This window comes from Anas acuta, chromosome 8, assembly GCF_963932015.1.
Source record: "Anas acuta chromosome 8, bAnaAcu1.1, whole genome shotgun sequence".
NCBI lineage: Eukaryota > Metazoa > Chordata > Aves > Anseriformes > Anatidae > Anas > Anas acuta.
In genome coordinates, this window is record NC_088986.1 from 31,606,183 (window position 1) to 31,633,727 (window position 27,545).

General features: G+C 49.4%; 1 long non-coding RNA gene across 1 annotated transcript; it reads left to right on the forward strand.

The window, feature by feature from the left end:
- The first annotated feature begins 160 nt into the window (after positions 1 to 160).
- LOC137860587 (uncharacterized) lies at positions 161 to 27,433 on the forward strand. The gene is made up of 3 exons (XR_011099026.1): positions 161 to 320; positions 26,283 to 26,370; positions 27,378 to 27,433. It is a non-coding gene; the product is annotated as an uncharacterized lncRNA (long non-coding RNA).
- The last annotated feature ends 112 nt before the right edge of the window (positions 27,434 to 27,545 follow it).

A 27,545-nucleotide genomic window follows, 5' to 3' on the forward strand; every position in this document is an offset into this window, starting at 1 on the left:
AAGTCTGAAGTGTTGCTGTTGGATCTAAAATATCTAGGTAGATCCAGCAAGTGCTAAGTGTTCTGACTCAGGCAGCCCGATCTGTTAGGAGCAGATGGATGAAGTAGTCGGGGAAGCAGAAAACAGCTGCTGCTTCTGGCACCTCTGCTGAGCTGGGAGTAGGTGATATGAAGTTTATTCTTTACAGGTGACAGGAAAGGGATATTTTTACTGGGATGGAAATGATCCTGTATTTAAAGCAAAGCAGACTTCTTTTACACAGGTTTGGTAGAAATCTTTCTCAATGAATGGAACTAAGGAATAAGAGATGTCCTGTATAGGTAATGTTCTAGGTTTGTTGAACTGAGCGATGTTTTTATTTGAATGGAAGACTTTATTCTTTTACGGGGAGTGCGAGGCTTTCTTACTATTGGTAGAGCTGGGCAGGGAGGATACTGACAAAAATCACAGTTGTGGTAAAAGAAGAGAATCTGTTGCCCATTAAATGTTCTTATTTTCTGTCTTACTTAAATTTTTCCCTTTAATTTTTAGCTTGTCATTGCTTAATCTTCTTTGACTCTGTTCTATAAGAGATTTTAGCCTGTTGGCTTTATTAGTCTGTGCTGTGACTGGGGAAACACTGCTTGAAAACCAAGTTGGTTTGGTTTGTTATCATCTCAGTGTGTTATTTTTTAAACTCAGCTTCCTGTCTTTGAAGTGTACCTGAAGTTAAAATAAGCTGAAAAAAAAGTGAATTATAATAACTTTTGTTTGAGTATAATGTTTGGGGGAAAAAAAAAGCCATGTGCAAAAATCTTGTAGTATCCCTTGCTGGCTCTTTAGTATTAGTGCTTGCTACAAGCTCTGATTCTGGCTTTTTGCAACTGTTTGGTAGGTGGCTGCTGACAGTGCTTTCAGCAATTCATCCAAAAGTAGAGAGAAGAGGACAACAGAAGAGTGGAAAGAGGTGGTCACCTTCTTGCCTTTGTCCTTCCTCAGTATGTATTATTTCTGAAACAGTCAGTGTTATCCATTCAGGTGGGAGATTAGAATAACATTCCTGAACTTGTTCCAGGCAATTAATTTTTATAGGGCTGATGGAATGGCTGAGATGGAGTGGTATTTCAGTGGCAGGCTTCTTGACAGTTTTCCTTTTCTGCAGTGGGTTAGACTGCATCTTTGTGAAGATGTGTTATTCAGCAAAGACTTCGAACCGTTTCTGTCTGGAAGACTGCAAGACAATGTCTAAGTTAGTGGCCTGAGACTCTGTAGACCTGGTGTGTATCATGGGGGAAACAGATTGGTGACTGTAGATTGGGTATTGTATGTGAAGTGATTCAGTTATTCAGAGTATCAAATCAAGTCTCACTGATTATTCATAAACTTCTACAAACGTGCAGAATATCTGTTATGAGTGGGATCTGACCAAGGACATCTGAAGTTCTAGTGAGTAGAACAGGGAGTTTTAAATCCTTGCTAAGGGGATGAGATACAACATTGCTGGAGATAATTAACCAAGTGCAATAGGGAGCTATTATTTCTTCTAATCTTTAAATCAAACATGGCATCTTACTAAAGGGAATGTTTTTCAATTGCTGTTTATCATGTTAGTTGATATCTTACAAATTCTGTATCTTCTGGTGGAAATTTCTATTATGGATAGACGTTTATCCCTTAATCAAGATGAACTCTTCCAAATTTTAAATATCTATGCAAAAATTGTTTAGTGGAGATAAGCAATACTCATTGCATAATAGGTCATTATGTTTTGACAACCAAGGTTCAGAAATGAGGGGATGGAGTGTGACCAAAAAGAAACTTACACACCCAGCTTGAGCTAACAAGGAATTTTTTATTTTATTTTTTTTTTAAATTAACTGTGACTGGAAAGGACATCTTGGCTCACTGACTTGAATCTCCTCTTGCCACCAGGAACCATGTCCTATATTCCTTGTAAAAAGTTTAATGTGCGTGTTAAGAATAGATGGATTTTCAGCCCCTACTCCTTAGCATCTGTAACCACATAATTATTTCATTGATTAACCCATATCTTTCATGTGAAATCATACTTCAAGTATAGTTTCTGAAGTTGCAATGGTGTATGTCCTCTTGTAGAAACTCTCCTTTATGAAAATCTTTACCTGTAACTGATACACCTTTACTATATTTCACTTGGAAGAGATAAATGCAATCTTGTCTTTGGAAAAAGCTGCAGCTCCTTATTTCTAGACCCAGCAGCAAGAGGCTAAGCAAAACGTGTATTGTGTGTATGCATTATATGGTTTTGATACTGAATCTGCAACCAACCTGAGACTGAGAAAGGAAAGGTCACTGGCTGAAGAAGAGTTTAATAGGAAGAAGGTGTCAAGAAATCAGCCTTTGTGGATGTAGGGTAGTGATTGTAATGGCATGTGGATTAAGTTTTTTGTTTAAGAACTAGTCTGATTTTGAGTCATGGAATTTATCATGTTTTTATGCAGTCTGTGAAAATGTGATGCAACAATTTAAAACACTGGAACCTTTGATAAAGAAAGTAATACGTTTGGTCAGAATTAAGTTCTTAGAATTTGATCTTATTCTTTACAGTAGAATTAAAATGCCCCCACCCCCCCCCAAAGAAAAAAAAAAGCTGTATTTTAATGCATTTCAGTAATATTGTTTCTGAATCAGTGTTGAACAAGGGCAAGTGTTTTGCATAATTGCATGGGCTGTGGGAATAACTAATACAAGATCTCTTATAAATCAGATTCCTAACTGTTAATTCCCTCTCTCTCTCCCCCCTCCTCTCCACCTGCATTGATATATGCTTGCTTTGTGTTTCTGGCTATTACTCTGAGACTGTTGAATCAGCTTTGTAACCTGCAAAAATGAAACCTTGTGAATGAAGACTTTATTTTAATTTATTAAAATTGAATGGTATTTCCCCAAAGTACTCACTTAGAGCATGTTAATTTTGTTGTCTTAGTGAATATTTAAAGCACTGTGCTCCACAGTGTGAATGCTGTGACAACACACATAATTATGCAAGTAACAAATATTTCAGAAACCATGGGAAATGGAGAAAGGGGGACTGAAGCTCCCTACAGTCTAAATGTGATTATAGTAAACTCCAGATCATAGCAAGATATAAACACTGAAGTTGATGACTAGTGCTTTAATTTATAGGTCAAATTTGGCTCTCAGATACTACTGTAAATTTGGAATAACTCTGCTAACTTCAACAGAACTGCCTTAGATTTAGAATAGAATAGTTCAGTTGGAAGGGACATGCAAACATCAAAGTTCGACTGCCTGACTGCTTCAGGACTAACCGAAAGGTATGTTATGCTACTGAGGACACTGTCCGAATGCTCCTTGAATGCTGAGAGGCAGGGAGCATCCACCACCTCTCTAGGAAGCTTTTTCCAGTGTCTGACCACTCTCATGGAAAAGAATTTTTTCCTAACATCCAGTCTGAACCTCCCCTGGCACAGCTTTGTGCTGTTCCCACATGTCCTGTCACTGGTTCCCAGGGAGCAGAGGCCAGCACCTCCCCCTGGACTTCCCTTCCTCAGGAGCTATAGAGGCCAATGAAGTTTCCTCTCAGCCTCCTCTTCAGACGAGGCAAGCCAAATGTCCCCAGCCTCCCCTCATAGACTGTGTCCCCCAGCCCTTTCACCAGCTTTGTTGCCCTCATTTGGATGCGTTTATCTTAATATCCTTTTCATATTGTGGAGCCCAGAACTGCACACAATATCTAAGGTGAGGTTTCTCTAATGATCATTTCCCTATGCTCTTCATTTCTCTCATTGAATCACTTTTGCCATTTATTTATAAAGCTACATACATCCAAGAGTCTATGCCAGCATGCCCATGTTGGGTGGTTTAACCCCAGCAGGCAGCTCAGCACCACTCAGCCACTGCTTGCTCTCCCCAGGTGGGATGGGGGAGAGAAGCAGAAAGGTAAAAGTGAAACAACTCATGGGTTGAGATTAAAAGAGTTTACTAGGTAAAGCAAAAGCCACATGTCTTAGCCAAGCAAAACCAGGAACTCCTTCACTATATTCCATCGGCAGGCAGCCACTCTCAGGAATTCAGGGCTCATCATGTGTAACAGTTTCTTGGGAAGACAAAGGCCATCACCCCAAACATCCCTCTTTCCTCTTCCTTTACCCCAGCTGTTATTGCTGAGCATGATGCATGTGGTAGGGAATACCTCTTTGGTCCTTTGGGGTCAACTGTTCTGGCTGTGTCCCCTTGTGGCTTCTTGTGCACCTCCAGCCTCCTCGCTGGCAGGGCAGCAAGAAGAGCAGAAAAGTCCTGGGCTCTGTGTAAGCCCTGCTCTGCAACAGCTAAAACACTGGTGTGTTATCTCCACTGCTTTCTTCAAAAATGGAGGGGAAGACATACGAGGAACGGCTGAGGGCACTGGGCCTGTTCAGCCTGGAGAAGAGGAGGCTGAGGGGAGACCTCATCGCAGTCTACAACTTCCTCGTAAGGGGGTGTCGAGAGGCAGGAGACCTTTTCTCCATTAACACCAGCGACAGGACCCGCGGGAATGGAGTTAAGCTGAGGCAGGGGAAGTTTAGGCTGGACATCAGGAAGGGGTTCTTCACAGAGAGAGTGGTTGCACACTGGAACAGGCTCCCCAGGGAAGTGGTCACTGCACCGAGCCTGACTGAATTTAAGAAGAGATTGGACTGTGCACTTAGTCACATGGTCTGAACTTTTGGGTAGACCTGTGCGGTGTCAAGAGTTGGACTTGATGATCCTTAAGGGTCCCTTCCAACTCAGGATATTCTATGATTCTATGATTCTATGAAATGCGTGGACTTGGCGCTAAGGGCCGTGGTTTTGTGGTGGGCCTGGTGGTGTTAGCTGACGCTTGGACTTGAGCTGAAGGCCCTTTTCCAAGCGCAAGGGTTCTGTGACTCTTTCACTGGTTCAGTAGGCGCCATGCAGTCACCGGGCCCAGGGAAAAGACGTCCTTGGTGGCCTCCAAGTTAGCTCAGCGTCATGGCACCGAGTCACTGTGAAGGAGCTGCTGGAATAACGAGACAACAACCTAGTTCTATTAAAATATATATTGCTCTTTTGAGGACTGCTGCGGGGCTAGCGGCAACACGGCAGTGGAAATCTCCGTCCTGACATTGCCTTATGCCTTGACGTCAGGATCAGGGTGGTTTGAACTGCCAGGGAACGGACCATGGGTTCCGGGTCGTTCTCTGAAGGCCGGAGGACTGCAAAAGAAAGAAGAGCAGAGATGAAAACCCACTCCTTGCAGAGATCCCCAGGCATCCCCTGCAGAGCATGCCAGCCCCACTCGACTCTTCCCCAGGCCAGGAGGAGCAGGAGGGACAAAGGAATCCGTTGAAAGCTGCTGCTCAGCAATGTCCCAAATGCAGCCACCAGTCCTTCCCCACCTGCGCACCACAGGTCAAGTGGGGCACCTTCACAAGCTGGTTCCCTCACCACCTGCCTCCATCCCTTGGGAGGATTCACACACTCCAGGAATCTCCTGGACTCTTTCCTCTCGCTATTGTGCTTCCCCATGAGAGCAAGGGCTAGCAATCGTGACCCTGCTCCTAGCTGCTTGTAGGCTGTCTCATCTCCCTCTTCGTCCTGGTTGCGTGCTCTACAACAGGCTCCCACCTTCTGTCAGCCTTACTGCCCTTTCCCCTGACTCTTCCTCAGGGACACTCAACCCTTTCAGCGGCACTGCCCAGCTCCAGGCTGGGAGGCCATTCCCTGACACCACAGGCTACCCCGTCTCCTCTCCCTCGTTCCTATGGCTGCATTGCTCCTCCACCCCGAAGCATTTCCCTGGAGCAGGGCAAGGCACGGGGGCCTCTGCCGCTGTCCCCCCAGCCCTAGCACACCCCCCACTGCCCTCACTCACCGCTGAGGATTTCATTCAGCTTCTCCTCGCTCTGGTCCTTGCAGTAGCGCGCAGCAAGACCTAGACACAGAGACCCCATCAGAGCCCCGCTCCCCAGCACGCTCCCAGCAGCGCAGCCCCTGGCCTGGCCAGCCAGGCTGTGCCCCCTCCTGCACCCTGGAGCAAGGGCCCAGTCGGGGGGCTCTGGGGGCAACAGGGCAGTGCCTGGGGCTGCCAAAGGCTGCCCCAAGAGGGACCCAGGGGCTGGGCTCACCAATGAATCTGACGGCCTCAAGTCGCAAGTTGGTCTGAGTGTCCCGCAGGTAGGGCTGGCTCTGCTGCAGGTATTCTTCTACTCTGCCTCTGTCCTGCTGCAGCTGGAGAGAGAGAGAACGCAGGGTCACGGGGCTTGCACACCCTCTCCAGGGTCTCCTCCAGCATCCTGGGGGCAGGGAGGGCAGAGGGGCCTGCAGAAGAGCCCCCTGGGGCTCTGTGCTGGCAGGAAGGGAGCGAGGATGCGGCTGCAGGCAGCGGGCTCTGGCCGGGCGCGTTTGCCCAGCTGGGGCAAACCAAGTTGGGTCCTTACCAAGCACTCTCCAATCCTCCACGTCTGTTTTGTCTGGACGAAGCGCTTGAGCTCCTTGCATCGCAGAAACTTTGCAGCCACAGCAAGAGCTTCCCCAGAGGCCTGCGGAGCAGCAGAGGTTGGGAGATGGCACCACAGCCTTGGGAAGGAGACCCTCTGTCCCCTCCTCTTGGCAGGGCTGCGAGCCTTTCCCAGCGCGTTATGGGAGGCTGTGGTGGGGGGCAGCGTGCACTGGGTTCAGTGGCCAAGGCAAGGCCACGGGACAGCCACCATTGGAGGCAGCTCACAATGAGAGAGATCCCAGAGATCACAGCAAGAGATCAGAGGCTGGACTCGATGAACTTGAGGTCTCTTCCAACCTAGAAATTCTGTGATCCCCCAGAGCAACCCTGTGGCATCAGCACACCCTTGCCCACATAACTGCTCAGCTCTGAGATCTGTACCTTTGCTACACTCTCACTCTGGTCTCTCATGTGAAAGTAGAGTGGGAGAAGGCTGCTGTGCACTCTCCTCTTCATTTCCTTCTTCCTTTGCCGCAGCACACCCTCCGTCACGGCTTGGAAGAGGCAGATGGAGTGCTCCCGCACCTGGCTGGACTCCTGGCAGGGAGGAGGACAGGAGGAATTTCAGCCGATGTGAAGGGAGCTCCCAGCACTGTGAGATGCTTCAGCGCTGGATCCTTCCCAGAGGAGCTGCTCAGGGGCAGCTGCAAGGCCTGGTGCCCGTGAAGGGCAACGCAATCGGTTGCCATCGCAGGCTGCCCGCCAGCCACCCCACTTTCGCCACCAGCCGCACCAGCCATGCCCAAGCAGAGCTCCCCAGCGCCTGGGCTGACGAGGAGACTGGGAAGGCCCTGCCTGAGTGCTGCCCACAGGGCCGGGCTGAAGGGCAGCCCTCGTTACAGGGGGCCCAGCTGAGGGCTCGGGCTCCCGCAGCACACTTACGTGGTCAAAGAGTGGCAGGAGCTTCTCAGCCAGCTGCAGAGCTGGGCCACCGTACTTCCACCTCTCCACATGAGCCATCACGTTTCTCAGCACATTCAGGGCCATCAGCACCATGTCTGTGTTGGTGTCCTGCAGGGCCTCCACAATGTCTGGCAGCAGGACCTGAATTTCCCTTGCCTGTAGGAAAGACACCATTTCCCTTCCGTGAGGCAGTGAGAGACCACCCTGGGCAAAGGGCTCTGGTTCCTGAGCACCAGCCTCCTGCCTTGCTTCCTGGCAGCGGGGAGGGACGGGAGGGCAGAAGAGCAAAGCCCCAGGCTGCCAACATGGCTTTGCTTGACGATGGCCCGCTCACCTTCTCAGGGCTCTCTGACACGGTGCAGAGCCCTTTCAGAACCAAAAAGCGCATCTCTGGTCTTGGGTGCCTCAGGTAGCTCTGGAGGTGCACTGGGTTAACAAAGTCCTCCTCATAAATGTGATTCTGGGCCAGCATCTGCAAGAAAGAGCAGTGAGAGCCTGGCAGGGCCTGCAGGGCTCCCTGCAGCCTCTTCTTCTCCCACCTTTGGGCAGGGATGGGGCAGCGCCAGCTGGCACCAAAGAGGCACCAGGTGCGGGGAGCTACGGGGGCTTGCCGGCCCCAGGGACCATGTGTCCGTACGTCCTGCGGGAGCTGGCAGTTTGGGGGTAGATGGGCACAGGGCTGTGCCTGTGTGCCTGAAGGGGCACACGTAGCCCTGCTGGGAGCAAGGTTTCATCTGGGAACTCACAGCCAAGCGACGGATGCAGGTGTCTTCGGTGACTTCCTTGCACCACTGGCACAGCGGGATGCCTAGCAACACGATGTTTAAAACATTCTCCAAGGTCTTCGGCATGGCCAGGATCACCTCCCACATGGCCAGGTCAGTGCTGCAAGCCCAGAAGACTCTGTCAGTGAGGCTGCCTCAGCCGCAGGGCCACAAACTGGGCCAGCCCCAGAGGACCCAGGCTGTCCTGCAGCCCCTGTGACTTGGGGAGCACTGAGGGCCCAGCCTGGGCAGGCAGGAGGGGGCTGAGCTGGTGTTCCCTGGGGGCAGGGGGACTCTGGGCTGCCTTGGACAGCTGGGCTGCTGCAGCCCTGGCTGGCCCAGTAGGGCTGGAACACATTGGTGGGAAGGAGGGCTGTGCTCCTTGGGGATGTCCTGCTCTTTGCCATTGGTGTGGCAAGCACAGAGTCTCCAGGTGCATCTCCCGACGCGGAACAAGCCCTCAAGGATGTTAAGGCCAGGACCTGTCACGTGGCGGAGAGAACTGCAGCAGGTTCTCGACTTCTTCCCTGGACATCATTTTGGTCAGCCTGAGAAGCAGGGAGTCCAGGCACTGCCGCGCCGATGCCGTGTGGATGCTGCCCAGGTTTCTCCTGATGCACTCCAGGATCGTTGGCACCTTGGGGGACAAAGTGGGAATGGTGTTGCCAGCAGACCGCAGCCATTGCCACAGCTGCCACTCAAACTTTGGCCCCTTCCATTGCTCTCTGCTGGCTTCAGGTGGCTTCTGGAGCCCAAGAGACCCCGATGTGCGAGGGAGGCAGGGAGGGAGGCAGGGAAGGAGAGAGGAACCACGCCTGGAAGAGCTCAAGGGCAGGGCCATGGCCACAGGCCACTTACATCTGTCAGCCAGTAGTCAGGGACCTCCAAGGCTGCGTCCAGCACGCTGCAGGCCCCCTGCTTGTCATGGATGCTGGAGTCTTGTAAAGCTTCCAGGGCTGTGAGGACGATGTCCAGCCTCTCAGCAGGGAAGAGATGTTCTCCAAACCACTGTGGGAAGAAGGAGGAGCGAAGACATGCCTCACTGATTGTCCCATTGTGCTGCTTAGCTGAGCAGCAAGGGCAGCTCTGGAGAGAGGGCCCTCGGGGGAAGGGGTGAGGATGGGGCATATGGGGCCAGAGTGCTGGCCCTGCAGGTAACCAGGGCTTGCTGGTGGCCAGGAGGGTGGAGCTGCTGTCGGGACACAGGGGAGCAGCCTTCGCATAGCCCCAGCCTGGGGACAAGAGGAACCCTCTCAGCAGGGCGAGTGAGGCCGTGCCAGCCCCACCGGTTCTGGACCCCTTTGCTCACACGAGATGCCTGCTGATGCTGCGGACAAGATCCCCAGCAAGGCCAGAGCTCATTACCTTGGCAATTTCACACGGAGTTGATGGTATAGAAAATGGAGGTTTTGAATCCTTCGATATCATGCGGAGCAGCCCATAATTTTTCATGTCCTTTGTCTGTGAGCTTTCTAAACAGGGAGAAACACCAAAGAGTCAGTAGGGAAGAGCATCTTTGCCAACAAGCTTGCCAAATGGTGAAAAGCACTTTCACTAGGAATGGCTGAGGAGGGAGGCTCAGACCCACGGCGAGGAGAGTGGTGGGCAGGGATGTAAAGCACAAGGTGAGGAGTGCTGGGAGCAAGAGGGACCTCAGGGATGATGCAGAAGGAGGAGAAGCAATGGTGTTGGGTGCCGTGGGGGTAGCAGCGTGTCACAGACCCCCTTCTGCTCGGGGTCAGGATGTGCAGGAAGCCCCCTGACACCTGCCTTTAAGACGGCAGGGAGCAAACAGTCAGGGAGCATTCTGGAGGGCGTCACCATCCCTGGTGATGCACGGCTGGCTCTGCTGTTCACTCCTCGGGGAAGATGCCGTTTGGGAAGTGCTCATCGATCGATGGCTTAGACTGGGGGACACCACAAAACAGCGTGGTAGGTGATCTGGGGAGGGCTGGGAAGGACAGCAGCAGAGAACTGCTCCTGGACGGCAGGTGAGCGTCTAGCTTCTGCGGAAAACGATAGCCAGAATGCTGCGGGAAGCTGCTGTGAGGAGCAGAGGAGGCCAGGGAACCTGGCAGAATTCCGTGGGCAGCCTCCACCAAGCACAAAAGCAATCCTTCACAATACTCAGGAGAACAAGCAGACATACCAGGAGATGTCTGTGTGTGGACAGACGCTGCCCACCACACCTTCTTACCTCTTGTTTCCTCTAAGATTGTGAGGAAGCGATAAAGTGTATCCAAAGCTGCGTGTCTCATGGATACATCGCCACTGAAGAAAATGAAGAGGTGGCCCAGCAGCTGTCCCAGGATGGGGATGTAGAGCTCTCTGGAATTATTGTAGCTGTGCTTGTATTTTTCATAGTCATCTGAGTTCTGGGTGAGGAAGGGACGAGAGACAAAGGGCTTAGTGGAGGCAGAGCCAGCCCCTGAGATAGCAGGGCCTGGGGAGGGAAGAGCAGGGGCGAAGAAGGGACGAAGACCCTCGATTCACGGTTCTGAGGCACTCACGTGCATCCAGGTTTGCCTCGCAGGCACCCCTGAGTGGCAGGATGCTCTGGGATGCAGGAAAGGGTGGAGGGTTCCTTGTGCCTTACCTCGCTCAAAAAATAACTGATGATGAAATCACCCAGACTCTCAATCCTCCTCACAGCTCTCTCACACACAGCTGGGTTTTTGGAGAGGGCAAAGTACAGCAGCGCCTGCGAGGAGAGAAGTTGCTGGGTTGACAGTGGTCTGCAAATGTGACCTGAGAGGATTCTTTGGAAATTCTTTGCAAATGCCAAACCTCCAAGATATTCTCCAACTCTGTGCTGAAACTGGTCTTTGGACAGTTGAGTACGAAGGCCACCAGCATGGTGTCCATGGCTTTCATAGTCTGCAGGGAGGACAGAAGAGCATCGAATTATTTCTGTGGCCCTCCTCACCCCCAGGAGCTGGCTCTGAGCCCCTCGGGAGTTCAGGGGTGGCTTTGGGGCTAAAAAGCTGCTGTATGCAGACCTCCTGCAGCACAAGATCAGGTCGGGGAAGGGGCGAGGCTGGGAAAGCAAATCTGGGCCCCGGCCCTGCACTGGTCTCTGGTTGTGTCAGCATGGGGAAGCAAGGCAGCAGCTCAGCAGGACTGGGGGTGCTGGTACCTCACCCAGCACATACCTTGGTGTAGAGCGCTCCTTCTGTCTCTGGCATGTCCGACTTGGGAGGTAGAAAGAAGATGCTCTTGAAGCAAATGTTTAGGAGTCTCTCCTTTTCGCCACACAGTGCTGTTGGCACGGTCTTGCTGAAGAAGAGAGAGAGAGGAGCCTGTTGGACGCAGTGCCTCGAGGCTTATGAAGGAGGACACGGACCTCCCTTGGCCAGGCATCCCTGGGAGGGACGGGCAGCCTCCCTGCCAGCTTCAGGGCCACCAGGACATTGCCACCAGGGGCTGGGCACGCACCTGAGGAGGGCGACAGTCTCCATGGCCTTCTGCCGGAATGCTGTGCGCAAGCTGTCCATGGGCTCCTTTTCCAGCAGCGCCTGCAGAGCACAAGCAGGATGAGACCTTGGAGCCGCCGGCACCCAGCAGCAGCAGAGCCAGCGCTGCCCCAGCCCTCGCCTCCCAGGGGGCTGGTGCCGGGGGGCCTTGCCCCTTCCCCAACCCGCTGCGCATCCTCTCACCATGATGTTCTCCACCAGCTTATGTTTGCTGCAGAAGCCATGCAAGTTCAGCTGCACACCCCTCTCTGTGACACTGCACAGATCGCAGATTTTGCTGAGGAACAGCATCTTCTGCTCCTCGTCGTCCTGGCAGCCACAAAGACACCAACAGAGCATTAGGGGGACACCCACGGCCAGCAGGACCAAAGCCTTGAGGGGTCTGGGGCTGTGTGGGACCCCTGGAGGGCAGCGCCAGGAGCACAGCTGTGATGCAAGCGGCTGCCATTACCTTTTCTGTGCCTCTGACATACACCCTGATGAATTCCACGGCTGAGTATTTGCACAGTTTCCATATATTACCTGGAAAGGAGGAAAGCAAAGAGTGCTGCAGAGAGGGGCTGAATGCAGGGGTGAGGAGAGGAAGGGCCCCAGCCCCAGAAGGCCGTGGGGAGGCCGCGGGGATGCCCAGAGGCTGCAGCAGCTCCGCTGGGAAGAGAGGCTGAGGGAGCTGGGCTTGTGGAGCCTGGAGAAGGCTGCGGGGGGACCTCGCTGCGGCCTCCCCGTGCCCAAAGGGGCCTCCAGGAAAGCTGGGGGGGGATCTTCATCATGGACTGCAGCGACAGGACAAGGGGTGACGGCCTTAACCTCAAAGAGGGCAGGTTTCTTTCGGACAGGCAGGGATTTCTCCCTGGCACAGCCTCCCCATGGGTGCCTCTCGCTGCCCGGCCCCACCGCAGGTGGATGGGATGGGATGGGATGGGATGGGATGGGATGGGATGGGATGGGATGGGATGGGATGGGATGGGATGGGATGGGATGGGGCCCCCCAGCTCTCTCCCACACTGGGCCCCCACCTTGTCTCACAGGGACCCTCACTTACCAGCATCCTCCAGCAACTGGGCCGTATTGGTGGGCTCTGACAGGGCCGTGTCCTCTGGCAGGCTGCGTTCCACATCCAGCAGGTCGTCCAGGCTCCCCTCGCTGTCCTCAGACAGGATGCTGTCCTCATCTGCGATGTAGCCTTCTTCCAGCAAGCTGTCCTCTGCTGGCTGGTCGCTGCCCTCAGAAGACCAGGTCTCCTGCCAGAACAGGCTGGGCTGCCTGGGGGGCATGTCTCCCTCCTCATCCCATTCAGAAGCCTCCTCTGGAGTGGGAGAGCTCGTAAGGAGGAACTGGTGGCTCCTCCGCGTGGGTGTCAGCGGCATTGTGGGACTTGGACTGCGCTCAGGGTCTCCTTGAGGCTCCTGTGCTCCTTCCATATCCATCGCTGCCGTGCACCAACACTGAGGGTCCGAGCCACGGCTGCACTCTTATAAAGCGGAGCCCTGGGGTGTCACCAAGTGACGTCACAATGGGTGCCACTGTGACACGCGCCTGGGCTGGGTGGGCCCCGCATGAGGGCAGGAAGGCTGTGCAGAGGGCCGCATCCAGCTGCGTGGCATTCGAGGCCAAATGCTGGGCGCCACGCTTAGAATCACAAAATATCCCCAGCTGGGAGGGACCCATAAGGATCATGGAGTCCAAAGTTTAAGCTGGGGGCTGGCCTGCTGGAGGGCAGGGAAGGGGAGAGGGACCTGGGGGTCCTGGTGGACCACGAGCCATCCCCTTGGGGCCAAGAAGGCCAACAGCATCCTGGGGTACCTTCTTTAAGGTACTTACGTTATATATGGAGTGGTAATTCGTGGAGAGATGCTGGTTGATATTAATAAAGAAGGGAGAGATGTGGGAGTGTGGCCATGGGGGTCGGCAAGCCCCGTGGTTGATGAGAACACACCCAGCACTGTTTACTTGCCTTTTCTACCTTTTATAGCTTTTATGCCTTTTCTACCTTTTAGAAATATTTGTTTTATAAATATTACAAAATTCAGATTGAGTTGAGACCTCATTTATAACAAATTGGTGACCCCGACGTGATCTTCTTGGACTTTGGATCTGTGACCGGCAAAGGGAGGCGCCCCACACAGTGGCCCTTGCCGATAGCGGTGCTAGAGTCCAACAAGATTTCGAACATAAGAAGCAAGTAAAGAACCAAGAACTCTTATTTTGTGACCCGTAATTCTAGATATGGGAGTCCAACAATTGTTAAAAACTGGTTTATAAATCTTGCAGGGAATATTGTGAAAGCATTCTCTTGTGGTTCAGTTGGCCTTGGCCAAATCTGAAAACAAGACACGGATTAATGATATTCAAAAGAAAATGAGGGATTGTGATATATGGAGTGGTAATTCGTGTGGAGAAAATGGTTGATATTAATAAAGAAGGGAGAGATTTGGGAGTGTGGCCATGGGGCTTGGAAAGCCCTGTGGTTGAGATAAAATTAGACTCTTAACGAGGAGGCCATCAGGAATGTAAAAGAGTTTAGAGGGAACCAAGAAGGGTGATTCAGGAGACTCCATGCAGGCTCGGGTTTCTTGTTCTCCAGCCAGTAAAAAAACGCTGCGCCACACAGCAGCTGGGAGAGTGAGAGGAGTGAGGAACGGCCTTGCAGGCGCCAAGGTCAGTGAAGAAGGAGGGGGAGAGGTGCTCCAGGCGCCGGAGCAGAAGTCCCCTGCGGCCTGTGGTGAGGACCCTGGTGAAGCAGGTTGTCTCCCTGCAGCCTCATGGAGTACCACGGTGGAGCAGGGTTCCACGCTGCAGCGCGTGGAGGAGACCACGGTGGAGCAGGTGGCCCTGCACCGATGGAGGCTGCGGCCTGTGGAAGACCCCTGCCGGAGCAGATTCTGGGTCGGACCTGTAGCCCGTGGAGAGGAGCCCACGCAGGAGCAGGGGGTCTGGCAGGAGCTGCTGCCCATGGGGGACCCAGGTTGGAGCAGTCTGCTCCTGAGGGATGGACCCCGTGCTACGGACCCATATCTGGAGCAGTTCTGGAAGAGCTGCTGCCTGTGGGAAGCCCACGCCGGATCAGTTCATCAAGGACTGCATCCCGTGGGAGGGATCCCACAGCACAAGGGACGAGAGTGACCGAGAAGGAGCGGCAGAGAAGAAGCACTATAGACTGACCATAACCCCCGTTCCTTCGTTCCCCTGCACTGCTCGGGGGGAGGAGGTGGAAGAGGGTAGACGGGGGAGAAGGTGCTTTTGGCTTCTCTCCTTTGTTTCTCACTTCTCTAGCTTGTTAGTAATAAGCAATAAATCTTACCATCTCCCTATGCTGAGTCTGTTTTGTCCGTCACGATAATTACTGTGCCATCTCCTCGTCCTTATCTCAACCCTTGAGCCCTTTTCATCGTATTTTCTCCCCGTTCCTCTTTGAGGAGGGGTGAAGCTCGGCTGCCCACCCAAGTAAAACCACCACACTCTCTCAGAGAGGGGTAAGGATTTTTGCTCAGGACTTGGCAGGGCTGATAGATAGGGCTTTAAACTAGAGTCGAAGGAGGAAGGGGATAAAACCAGACACACCGCTGATAAGCTGAGGGATGGTGCGCTAGAATCAGAGGGACGGTGTGCTAGTGAGGTCCTGCGGTCAGCTCCACAAGGCGCAGTGTGTAGGGAGGCGCATTTGAAGTGCTTCTACACAAACGCAGGCACTATGAGGAATCAAATGGATGAGCTAGAAGTCTTGGCCCTGTCCCACAGCTACGACATCATCGGCATAAGTGAAACCTGGTGGGATGAGTCCTGTGGCTGGTGTGTGGTGGAATTTTCTCCCAACAGAGGCAAACAGCACCTCTGTAGCCCTGCCATGTCACACGACCTCGCTTCCAGTGGCCACACACTTTATTTTTCTGACACGTATTCAACTTGCTGTCGACCAAAACCCCCAGATCCCTTTCTGCAAGGCTGCTCTCCAGCCTCTTCTGCTGGCCCTAAGTGGAACCCTGGGGAACCCCACTAGGGACTGGTCAACAGCCTGATGCAACCCCATTTCTGTAACCCCTTGAGCCCAACCCATCAGCCAACTTTTCACCCTAAAGCGCATGTATTTATCTAGCTGTACAATGGACATTTTGTCCAGAAGGATACTGAGAGAAACAGTACTGAAAACTTGATGGAAATCCAAAACCTGGCATCCCTTGCTCAACTAGACGGGTGATGTTGTCATAAAAGGAAATTAAGTTTGTTAAACAGGACTTTCCCCTCATGAACCTGGGTGGGCTGTGATCAACGACTGCGTTGTCTTTCCGGTGTTCTTCAGTAATGCCCAGAAGAGTTTCTCCGTATTTTTACTAGGCTCTGAAGAGAGACTGGCGGGTCTGTAATTATTGGGCTCTTCTTTCTTGCCCTTCTTGAAACCTGTCACAATGATTGCCAGCCTACAGTCAACTTGGACCTCTCTGGCCTCCCAAGACCATTGAAAAATAATTGAGAGAGGTCTCACAAGGACATTAGTCGGCCCTCTGAGAACCCTGGAATGAATCCCCTCAGGCCCCGTAGACTCATATGCATCCAGTGTGGGTTTGGCTAGGAGGTTTTTGTTACCGCACTCATGGCCCCCCAACTCTGGGCCCCTTGGGTCCCAGAGCCCATCACTGCTCTTGAAGACAGAGGCAAAAGAGACATTAAATGGCTCTGCTTCGCCTATGTCTGTGTTTGTGAGGTGACCATCCTCAGCAAGTAACGGACCAATGTTTCCTCTAGCCCTCCTTTAGCAGTTCACATCTTCAATACACATATTAATGTATATATCTGCGTTGTCGCCCACACTACTAGCCAGCTTCACCCCTGAGCTTTGCCTGCACCAATTTTCTCCTGACAGAGGCAAACAGCACCTCTGTAGCCCTGCCATGTCACACGACCTCGCTTCCAGTGGCCACACGCTTTCTTTTCCCACTTAAGCTCTAGAAGAAGATCCCTGCTCAGCCAAGCTGGCCTCCTGCCCCGCCTGCTTGACTTCCAACATTTTGGAATCGCCTGCTCCTGTGCTCTTAGGAGGTCGTGCTTAAAAAGATGGACCCCGATACCTTCCAAAACAGCTTCTCAGGGGATCTTCCGAACTAGTTCCCTGAGCAGCCTGAACTCTGCCCTCCCCGTGTCCAGAGTTCACAGAATTGGAGGGGTTGGAAGGGACCTCAAGAGATCATCGGGTCCAACCCCCCTGCCAAAAGCAGGCGTACTGGCAGTTTTCCTCCAATCGCCAAAGATTTTTAAATGTGAAGTGTCAATAGAGAGCTATTTGTGTTTGTATGTTCTTTCTTTGAAGTCTCTGATGTCTGGGGGTTTCAGAACAACTGCTAACAACTAGTAACTGTTATGACTTCTGAATGGGACACTATGCAAGCCCCTGATATCTGGCCAGGCGGCCAGGAGATTAAGGAGAAGAAAGAAGCTGAAGGATGGCTAGAAGACAAAACTTGCAGGGAACGCTGTGTAAGCTTTTGACATGCTGCCAAGGAGTACAAAGGGGAAGGACAAGAAAAAAAAACTGAGAGGAAGACTACGAGCCTTCAGCATGAAAGACCCCCAGAGACCCCCAGGGGGACCACCAGAGACTGATGCGCATGCTCCAGTAGGAGGGTTTGGATCCCGGAAGCTAATTATAATAACCCATTTTTTTTAGAAGTAGTAATGAATATGTATCAGCCTAGGAGCATAAAAATCAGCTGCTTGATGTAACTGGTGTGCGTCCTGGTGGAGCAGAGACTCCCGGCGCACCCAGCGCTGTTTGCTTACCTCTATTCCTTTAATAAATTGTAAACTTTGATTATAATCCTATTTTGAAGACTGAGCCATTTATAACACAAGCAACAGGTCTAGGATGGCACCTTTCCTTGTTGTCTCCCTCAGTAGCTGTACCAAGGAGTTGTCATCAAGGTGTGTGAGGAATCTCCTGGACCTGCTTGTATCAGCTGTGTGGTCTTCCCAGTTAACGTCTGGCAAGTTGAAGTCCCCCATCAGGACAAGGGCAGTTGAGCTAAGAGAGGTCTCTCTTAGTTCCTTAGCGAATAATTCATTGGTATCGCAAACACCCACTGCAACATCCAAGTGATTGGTTTCTCCCTTAATCCTTACCCAGAAGCTCTCGGCCACGTCCTTGTGCCAGCCCCTTGCCTCGCCTGCCCTGCCTATCCTTCCTGAAGAGCCCATACCCGTCCATCACAGCACACCAAGTCTCGCTTGTTCTGGGATGGAGCTGAAGCTTCCAGCTCCTCCTGCTTGTCCCTCATGCTGGGTGCATCGGTGCAGAAACATTCCAAATGTGCTCCAGTGTACCCAGCGTGGCATGGAGCAGGCCGAAGGATCTCGCTAGCGCACACTCCCTCCCATTTTGGTGTGCCACTTAGAAGATTCTGTCAGGACAGAACAATAATGGATGATGCTCAGAGGGCCTTACGGGGCAAGTGAGCTTTCCAGAAACACCTTTTACCCTGATCTCCTGGGAGGCAGCAGACTTCTCCATGGGTTGGGTCAGGCCGGCATATGCGGCCCTCTGTTCTGCTCAGAAGGGAGTCACTTATGACAGTAACCCTTCTCTTCTTCTTGATGGAGGTGGTCGTGATACTGGGGAAGGCTGACTTGCCCTAGAAAACCCCTCCAACCTGGATGGACCTTCATGCACATCATCGTTTGTGTGTCCATTACTTCCAGAGTCTGTTGTTTCAGGGCACCTGAAAGGAAGGTGAGGTAGGCAAGGAGGGGTCCGCCTGCTGCCCCGAGCAGATCTAAACTTCCATCCCTTCGTCACTGAGATGCACTCCTTCTGCCTGATGGCCAGAGGGTAGGGGATCCTCCATTTCCTCTGCTGTGTCTGCCTGACGCATCTGTCCCAGGGCTGGCACAGTACAGTTCAACCTTCTCCGACTCCCTGGTGCTCCTCAGCCTGCCCACCTCCTCCCGAAGCTCTGCCAGGAGGCTGAGCAGTTCTTCTACCTGGGCGCACCTACCACAGGTGGACTCACAGGATGGGATGTCAGGAAGAATTTCTTCATGCAAAGGGTGGAACCGGCTGCCCAGGGCACTGCTGGAGTCCCAGGCCTGGAGCTATTAAAGAAATAGCTCCTTTAATAGCTCCTTGCACTTCTTGGTGCAGGTGTTAACGGAGCCAACTAGGAAAGGTGCCCTCCTAGACCTGTTGCTAGAAAACAGAGAGGGTCTGGTGGGAGATGTGGTGATTGGTGGCCGCCTCGGTCATAGCGACCATGAAGTGGTTGAGTTCAAAATTTACGGTGACAGAAGGAAAAGTGCCACCAAAACCTCATCCCTAGATATGGGGAAGGCGGACTTCAGGCTGCTCGGGGAACTAGTCAGCAAGGTCCCCTGGGAAGCTGCTCTTGAAGGCCTTGATGTCCACCAGTGCTGGTCACTCTTTAAGCGATGCCTCCTAGAAGCACAAGATCAGGCAATTCCTAAATATCGCAAGTCAGGCAGGCGTGGCAGGAGGCCGGCGTGGCTGACCAGGAACATTCTAATGGAGATTAGGCGGAAACAGAGAGTGTTTCGCTACTGGAAGGAGGGCCAGGTGACATGGAAAGAATACAGGGATGCTGTTCGTGTCTGTAGGAAGAAAATTCGTGTGGCTAAAGCACACCTAGAGTTGAAGCTGGCTGTGTCTGTGAGAGAAAATAAAAAGGGTTTTTTTAGATATGTGAATGGAAAAAGGAGAACTAAAGAATACATAGGGCCGCTCCTTGATAGGGAAGGTCTTCTCACAGACGATGACATAGGCAAAGCAGAGACGCTTAACGCCTTCTTTGCCTCTGTCTTCAATGCCGATGATGGGCTTCGGGACCCAGGGTGCCCCGAGCTGGAGGACCGGGACGGTGGGGATGACAAACTCCCAACCGACCCTGAACGTGTGCGGGATCTGCTACTCCACCTGGATCCCTACAAGTCCATGGGTCCGGATGGGATTCATCCCCGGGTGCTGAAGGAGCTGGCGGACGTCATCGCGGAACCTCTCTCAATTATTTTTCAACGATCCTGGGAGTCTGGAGAGGTCCCGGTAGACTGGAAGCTGGCAAATGTTGTGCCGATTTCCAAGAAGGGTCAGAAAGAAGACCCTAGCAATTACAGGCCTGTCAGTCTCACGTCAGTGCCTGGTAAAATCATGGAGAAGATGGTTCTCGAACGTATTGAGGTGCACCTGGGGGACAATGCAGTCATTGGTCCCAGCCAGCATGGGTTTGTGAAGGGTAGGTCCTGCCTAACTAACCTGATTTCCTTTTATGATAAGATCACCTGTATGGTGGACCAAGGGAAACCAGCTGATGTGATTTTTTTGGACTTCAGCAAGGCTTTTGACACGGTTTCCCATAGGATCCTACTGGACAAAATGTCCACCATACAGCTAAATAAAAACATCATACGATGGGTGAGCAATTGGCTAACGGGCAGGGCCCAAAGGGTTATGGTGAATGGCGCTGCGTCAGGCTGGCGGGCGGTCACCAGTGGGGTCCCTCAAGGCTCCATTTTAGGGCCGGTACTTTTCAATATTTTTATAAACGATCTGGATGTAGGAATAGAAGGCATTTTGAGCAAGTTTGCTGATGACACCAAACTTGGAGGAGTTGTGGACTCGAATGAGGGTGGAAAGGCCTTGCAGAGGGATCTGGATAGGTTGGAGAGCTGGGCCATCACCAACCGCATGAAGTTCAATAAGAGCAAGTGCCGGGTCCTGCACCTGGGACGGGGAAACCCTGGCTGCACGTACAGACTGGGCGACGAGACGCTGGAGAGCAGCCTAGAAGAGAGGGATCTGGGGGTCGTGGTAGACAACAAGTTGAATATGAGCCGGCAGTGTGCCCTGGCAGCCAGGAGGGCCAACCGTGTCCTGGGGTGCATCAAGCACGGCATCGCTAGTAGGTCAAGGGAGGTGATTGTCCCGCTCTACTCTGCGCTGGTGCGGCCTCCCCTCGAGTACTGTGTGCAGTTCTGGGCACCACAGTATAAAAAGGACATGAAACTGTTGGAGAGTGTCCAGAGGAGGGCTACGAAGATGGTGAAAGGCCTGGAGGGGAAGACGTACGAGGAACGGCTGAGGGCACTGGGCCTGTTCAGCCTGGAGAAGAGGAGGCTGAGGGGAGACCTCATCGCAGTCTACAACTTCCTCGTAAGGGGGTGTCGAGAGGCAGGAGACCTTTTCTCCATTAACACCAGCGACAGGACCCGTGGGAACGGAGTTAAGCTGAGGCAGGGGAAGTTTAGGCTGGACATCAGGAAGGGGTTCTTCACAGAGAGAGTGGTTGCACACTGGAACAGGCTCCCCAGGGAAGTGGTCACTGCACCGAGCCTGACTGAATTTAAGAAGAGATTGGACTGTGCACTTAGTCACATGGTCTGAACTTGGGTAGACCTGTGCGGTGTCAAGAGTTGGACTTGATGATCCTTAAGGGTCCCTTCCAACTCAGGATATTCTATGATTCTATGATTCTATAATCCAAAACACAGCACTGTGTGAGCCACTAGGAAGAAAATTAACTCTATCCTAGCCAAAACCCCAATACCATGAAAGTTGTACTACAGTAAAAAAAGAATTCATCCATTCTAGAAATCAACCCTGTTCCCACTTACTGCTTTCCTGCCATTTAGAGTTGTCTCACTTGCTACAGGCATCTCATGCTTCATTAACTCAGCCTTCAACAAGTGTCTGACCAAGGAGTTATTGCAGAATGATCTTGACTTGGACCATATTACCTATTATGAGCTGATGGAGATGGCAACTCTCTCTTTCTCTCCCTGAAAATTAATTTCTAAACTCTTTCATTACAGTTGAGTCAATTGTTTCTGACACTCAGCCAGTGAGATGCTCTTTGTACTCCTGCTGCTGGTCTCTCTCTACCAGCCTGTAGATGAGCAATCTCTTTTGCCTTGAGATTTCTTTTGGCATTTCATCTTCTCACCCAAAACAATTGTGTCCATCCAGCTGCTTTGTTTTGCACCTGGCTTTACTGTTCATTGGGTTGGTAAGGGATGTCTGCTTGCTCCTTATATCTTCCTAGTTCTGCTTTTTCCCTTGTTCCCCTCACTGGTTACGCTTACATTCTCAATCATTTCTGCATGGTCAGGTCCTCACTTCCAATGGCCGTCTTGGTTCTGTTCTGTCAGTACTGTCAGAAAGCTGCACCGAGGGTGTATCTGTAAGTGGATCTGGGGGCTATCCTGTGCTGGGACAGAGGACTGCCCACTGGAAGTTGGAAGCTGGAGCAGCAACTTTCTCAGAGAACCCTTTTTTCCACCTTTTTTTTTTTTCTTTTTTTTTTTTTTTCTCATGTCCTCTCCATGGTTGTGTAGGTAAAACCATAGCGCGGCACGGGGTGTGTACCCTCTCTATTGTCTTCCTTGCACAGTAGGATGCTTACCCCAATAGCTGAGACACTGGTTTGTACAGGTGGGGAGGACGATAAATATTTACGTCTTTGAGCTCTTATCCTTTCCAGTCCTAGCTCATTTCACCAGATACCCCTTAGAAACCCCTAGCAAATTGCTCACTGCGTTTCGCGATTGTGCCCAGTATCCTGCGCTGTTGCTATATTCTACCAGTAGATGTCAGCTCGGAACTGGTGAAAGTTTATTCCATTTGTTTCAAGGTAATTAAAAGTACTGGTTCACTGGCTTGGACCTTGACTTTTTTTATATCACATTGCTTGTTCAGCATGCAAGGCAAGATGTCGGTATTCAGAAATTCAACATATGACCAGTGTGATGTTTGAATGCTTTGTAACATCTGTAACAACAGAGAGAGAGTTCAGGCAACGTGTAATTAAAAAAAGAAAATCAGTTACTCTGTGTGTTAATGAACTTTAAGGAAAGATTTTCAAAATCAGATTCTAGTTCCAAATCACCAAACTTCTAGATGAAGTTAATAGCCAGGACAGTAGGAACCACTGAGATGCAGAGTGAGGGAGAAATTAGTGACGGCCTCTGTGCTGCCGGACACAGACTTACCATGGCATTAGTAGTCTCTGCCCCAGGAAACTGGGCACCTATGTGAGAAAATGTGAAAGTGTGATATGCTTGTTCTATGCCACTCTGTTGGGATTTTCCCCCTTGGAATTATAGGGCTACTTGCAGCTTGTATATGTCTCTGGAATATCATCTGAGAGGGGAAAAAATTGACCTTTGGAGTAGTGTGGCACTGTATGTGCATCTACAAGCTGGAACAGGCAGAATTATATTTCTCTATGTATTGTGGAGACAGGTGCTGTAGTGCTGTCTCTGCTTGCCTTATAGCATTTGCCCTCCCATGCATAAAGACTTACTCCCGTGCTTCTGGGACAAGTTCAGTGTGTTCCTGTGTTTTGCGAACCAGCATGTACAAGACAGTCAGTCTTAAAATTCAGAAACTCCTTCTTTGGGGATAGATGCATACCAATGGTATATTCCCACACTTTTAATGCTGCTATAGCTATTTCTCCTGAGGATTTCTGGAAGCATACCCCAGAGATCTTAGTGCCTCAGCAACCGGAGCTATGCTGAGAGTTGATCTGTCATACACTGGGGGAGAGCTTGCTGTGCCCTTTGAGGCAGTGATTTTAGTCCGTTGTCACATTTAACTAAGGCTCTTCCTATTCTGTGTTTTCCTGAGCTTTGTCTGTTCAAATCTGTGTTTGATGAGTGGATTGATTGCTCCTGCTTGCAGGCAAGTTGCTTATGCTGTGGAGCAGATGTTTGGTGAAATCAGTGGCATTCAGAATAGTTTTTTTCCTGCTATGTGGAAGGTACAGAACATGAAGGATGAGGTCACAGACTTAGCAGGTGTGATGAGTTCTGCAGTTAGTGTGCAGTTTGTGGATGGACGGAAGCCATGTTGTTGTATATGCTTCGCAGAACCAACAGTGGGACATGAAGATAAGAAATATGAAGATAAGAAATAATAGATTGTTTTCAGAGATTAGACGTTCTGAATTGGTAAGTACCATACAGATGGTATACCTGCTCCCACTTGGTCCTCTAAAAAGAAAAGTATATCAGTTCCAAGAGAGCTTTATTATATTTTTTTCCAAGGGATTTCCTTATTTTTGTAGACTATGGCCTAGCTCAATGTCCATTCGTGAATGCCAATATACTATATTGAGGAAAGTCACACAGCACCAATGTTTTTAGGAGACCAAGTGCCTATTTGCTGGAAAAAAAGAAAAAATCTTAATTCAGTTTGGATACCAGTGTGGTCAGGATCACGAATTAGATTGAGACTTGACAGAACTCTGCACCTGTAGGTACAGAGGTGTTTTCCTGCAGGGTATGGTAAGGAGTCAGCTTTTTTACAGAGCTGATGTGGGTAACCAAAAACTCTCCCTTCGTTACTGGGACTTTGATCAAGGCAGGTGGGAGAACTAAGAGATGCCCTGCATATACTAGTGACAGAGGATTAGAATTTCTGAGGGAGGCTATTGTGGTTTGAAAAAATTTAATCATTTTAAAATTAGACTTTACAGCCATAAATTAATTTATTACAGACTTGATGGGATTATAAGCTTAGTGAGATTTTTCAGGTGTTAAGTGACCATATGTCTTGTAAGCTTATTATGGCTTTAGGTCTTATGTGATCACAATATGTGCACCTTTAATAAAGCTTAGTAATCTGCTCATTGGCTTTTCTGCATGTGCAGAATCCAGGTAGCAATGTATTTTAAAAAACAAACCAAATTATTAACTAACCAGTTAGAGCCAAGCCCTTTTAAAGTCACTAGCTGTGTGTACATATAAAGGTAAAATAACTCCCATGCAGCATGAATTAAAATGATCTATATGTTTATGTGCTCAAAATATCTAAAATCAGTAATGGCTATCTAAAGAGCTCTTCCTTTCGCTTGGCAGAACTTCCTCCTTCATTGAACATTCCTTCCTCTGTGCATTTCAACAGCAGCCCTTGCTAGTGGTGTCTACAGGCACGTTACATTAACAGCAGTTTAATAACGTTAGAATTTGGCCTAGGAGAGCCTGTTACCAGTGCTGGTTCTAACTTTGCTTCAGGCCAGAGAAGGCCTGGACAGTATAACCGTTTCTAAAATACCATAATGGAAAACAGGAACTAATATCTGAGGCCAGAGGGAATGTTCCACCTCCCTGTGCCAAGGAGCCTGTGAAGTGAGCAGTGCAGTCCTCGTGAGATTGCCCTCTCCAGAAATCAGATAGACTGTTACTGCTCTTGCTTTATTAAGTGGAGTATTTATTAGAGGAGAAATGATAACACAGTGCTGACCTGGGATGCAGATGCTTGCTAGCAGAATGTGTTGTTCCACTTCACCCTCTTTGCTGCACTCTGCAAATAAATGAGGCAGGATAAGCAGCATGGATGTATAGCTGTACACAGCCCTATTCTCATAATCCATGCTTCTTCATAACATTCCTTGGCTGACCAGAAATGTTTTTCACTGTATCAGCGTGGCGATACGTGATTTCTGCATGGGGTGAGGTGCCCTGTTAACTGAAACCACAGACCGAAGCGAGGGTGTGTGGAACTTCACGCAGGAGAAGAAAGGTCCTTGCTGTGAGTCCTGTTCCTGCCCCTACACTGTCCGAACTCCTGTGTGTCCTTGGCTGCTCTCTGAAGCTAAGACAGTGCCAACTTCAAAGGTGGCAAAGGGGGGTCAGAGTACTTGGGCTGGAACTGCAGCCTGTGTGCTGATATTTCTGATCCAGCTCTGAGAGGGAATTTCTGTAGGTGGAAATGGCAGGGGATGCATGGAGAGGCATATTTCTGGTTGTGAGCGGGGGAGATGTGGCTAAATCCTGGACTTCAGGGTGCTTGGACAATGAATTACAAGCAGAGAGAAGGGAAGAGGGCTTCGGTACAACTTTTAACTGATGTTAAGTTAGATGTTTGCTCAGTAATGTGATATAATAACATTTAGACAAATATGGATGGACTAACTCCTCCACAGAGAGTGTGCAGTGGCTTCTGTATTGTTCTCTGAAACTTGCAGTTGGCCTTCCAGCATGGAATTGCACTGTGCATGTCTGTTTTTCTTCATGAGGGGGGTCAAGATATGTTAAAATAATCTTTTAAAAAAAAAAATAAAATGTTGAGGCTTTGTGGGGGAGAAGGAAGCTGAAGGCCAGTTGTAGATGGAAAAACTGTCAGTTTTTCTGAGATGGATTGCTGGCTGGAGCCTGTGTTTGGCTTAAAAAAGGGTAATACTACTTGTGCAAGACTGGGACAGCAGAGAGTATTTATTTAGTTTTTGTTTATTCCTATCTATTCTTCTGAATTTCTAAACCTCTGTTTCAATATATTTAGAATTATATTTCACTTAAACATAAATATTTCACATTTACAAGACATTATATTTTGTATTATGCATGTTGATGTACTGTATATATTTAATGGTTACAGAAAAGGCACTATATGTGCATTACTGCTGTACCTTTATATTTATCTAAATGCCAAGATTAATCCAAGATGTGGTAATGTTTTGCCTTAGAGCAATTGTACCAATGAACCTTAACCCTGATTGTAAGAGACTTACTCTCTGTTCCTGTGACAGTTTGTTTATTCTTTACTTCAGGGCCTCTTTTGAGCTAAAACAGCCATTAAGAACAAATTGTTCTGGACAGCTTTTCTGCCTCTGAGTAACAAAAACTGTAACTTATTTTCGTTTCTTCCTATATCTTTCTCAGGTGATTCCTGTAAACATAAATCCACAGTAGTATCCATCTAGCACTGGAATATTCTAAATGTGGAACAATGATGCGACTCATTAACAGGGTGACTTTTCAGCTTTCTCTGTTGGCAAGAATTGCTGCACGCAGCTTGACAAATTCTGTTGTGCTCTATGGAGGTATCACTGAATACAATGTGTACAATGTCAGTATCAGAGGAAAAATATACATTCAGGTACTCTGTATATTTTCAGTGGTTTGTGGAGGTTCTTGTGCTGCGTGACTGGTAGGTAAATGACAGCCATTTTGTAGAATAATGTTATGTGTGGACAGTTTAGTCCTAATATACATGTAAAACTCCATAATTCAATGGAAGGTCTGACTGCTCAGTATTTCTTCAAGTATTTGATTTATCCAGTTAATCAACTGTTCAAAAATTATTGAAAATAATATTATCAAGCCTTCCTTGATATTATGTCCCTGTATTAAGCAGGAAAAATTATTTTATTTTTTACTTCATTATAAACAATTACATTACTTGTGAAAAGGGTAAAAGAACAGAAATGAAAAATGATTGTCTGCTTGTAGTACAGTGGAGATATCAAGAGGAAAATAGAGCCCACTTCAACTACTCTTAATAAGACTTGGATCAAACCTAAGATTTCTTGCTTTACTTATGAGACACCACAGCTCTTGACTTCGCTAATCAAGAATTAAAATTGAATAATTATGAGCCATATCTACTCACTAAAAAAAAATAAAAAAATAACTTATGGGTAGATTCAATGTGGTAAAACTTGCCTTATTAGATCTTTTTTAATCAACCAAATACCTTACATTATTGCAGGTCCTCTATACTTTTTCTTCTTACAGAAGTAACGAAGTGGAGTCAAAGGTTGTTTTAGGAATATAAACCTGTTTTAAAATTTTATCTAAAATGAAAACAGAGCTAATCAGAGATGAAGGCAACAATCATTATTGGGCTAAAATCTCAGGCTGACAGTGTAAATAGACTTACAGTAGTATAATAAATAATCTACTGCTCTTTTAGAATAATATTTTGCTAACTTTTGCAGCACAACTTAGAAATAAATAAATCTTTTGCATTTTCAGAGATTTTTCTTCCTGTGTGTCCACAGAACAGAGACAGCAGTTATTTCCGTAGTATGGCAAGTATTCTTGCTTTGTATTTGCATATTCCTAACATAACTGAGACATTTCACTGTTTAGAATGAAGAAAAAATGTTATACATGTACTGATTTATACATATAATGTTCATG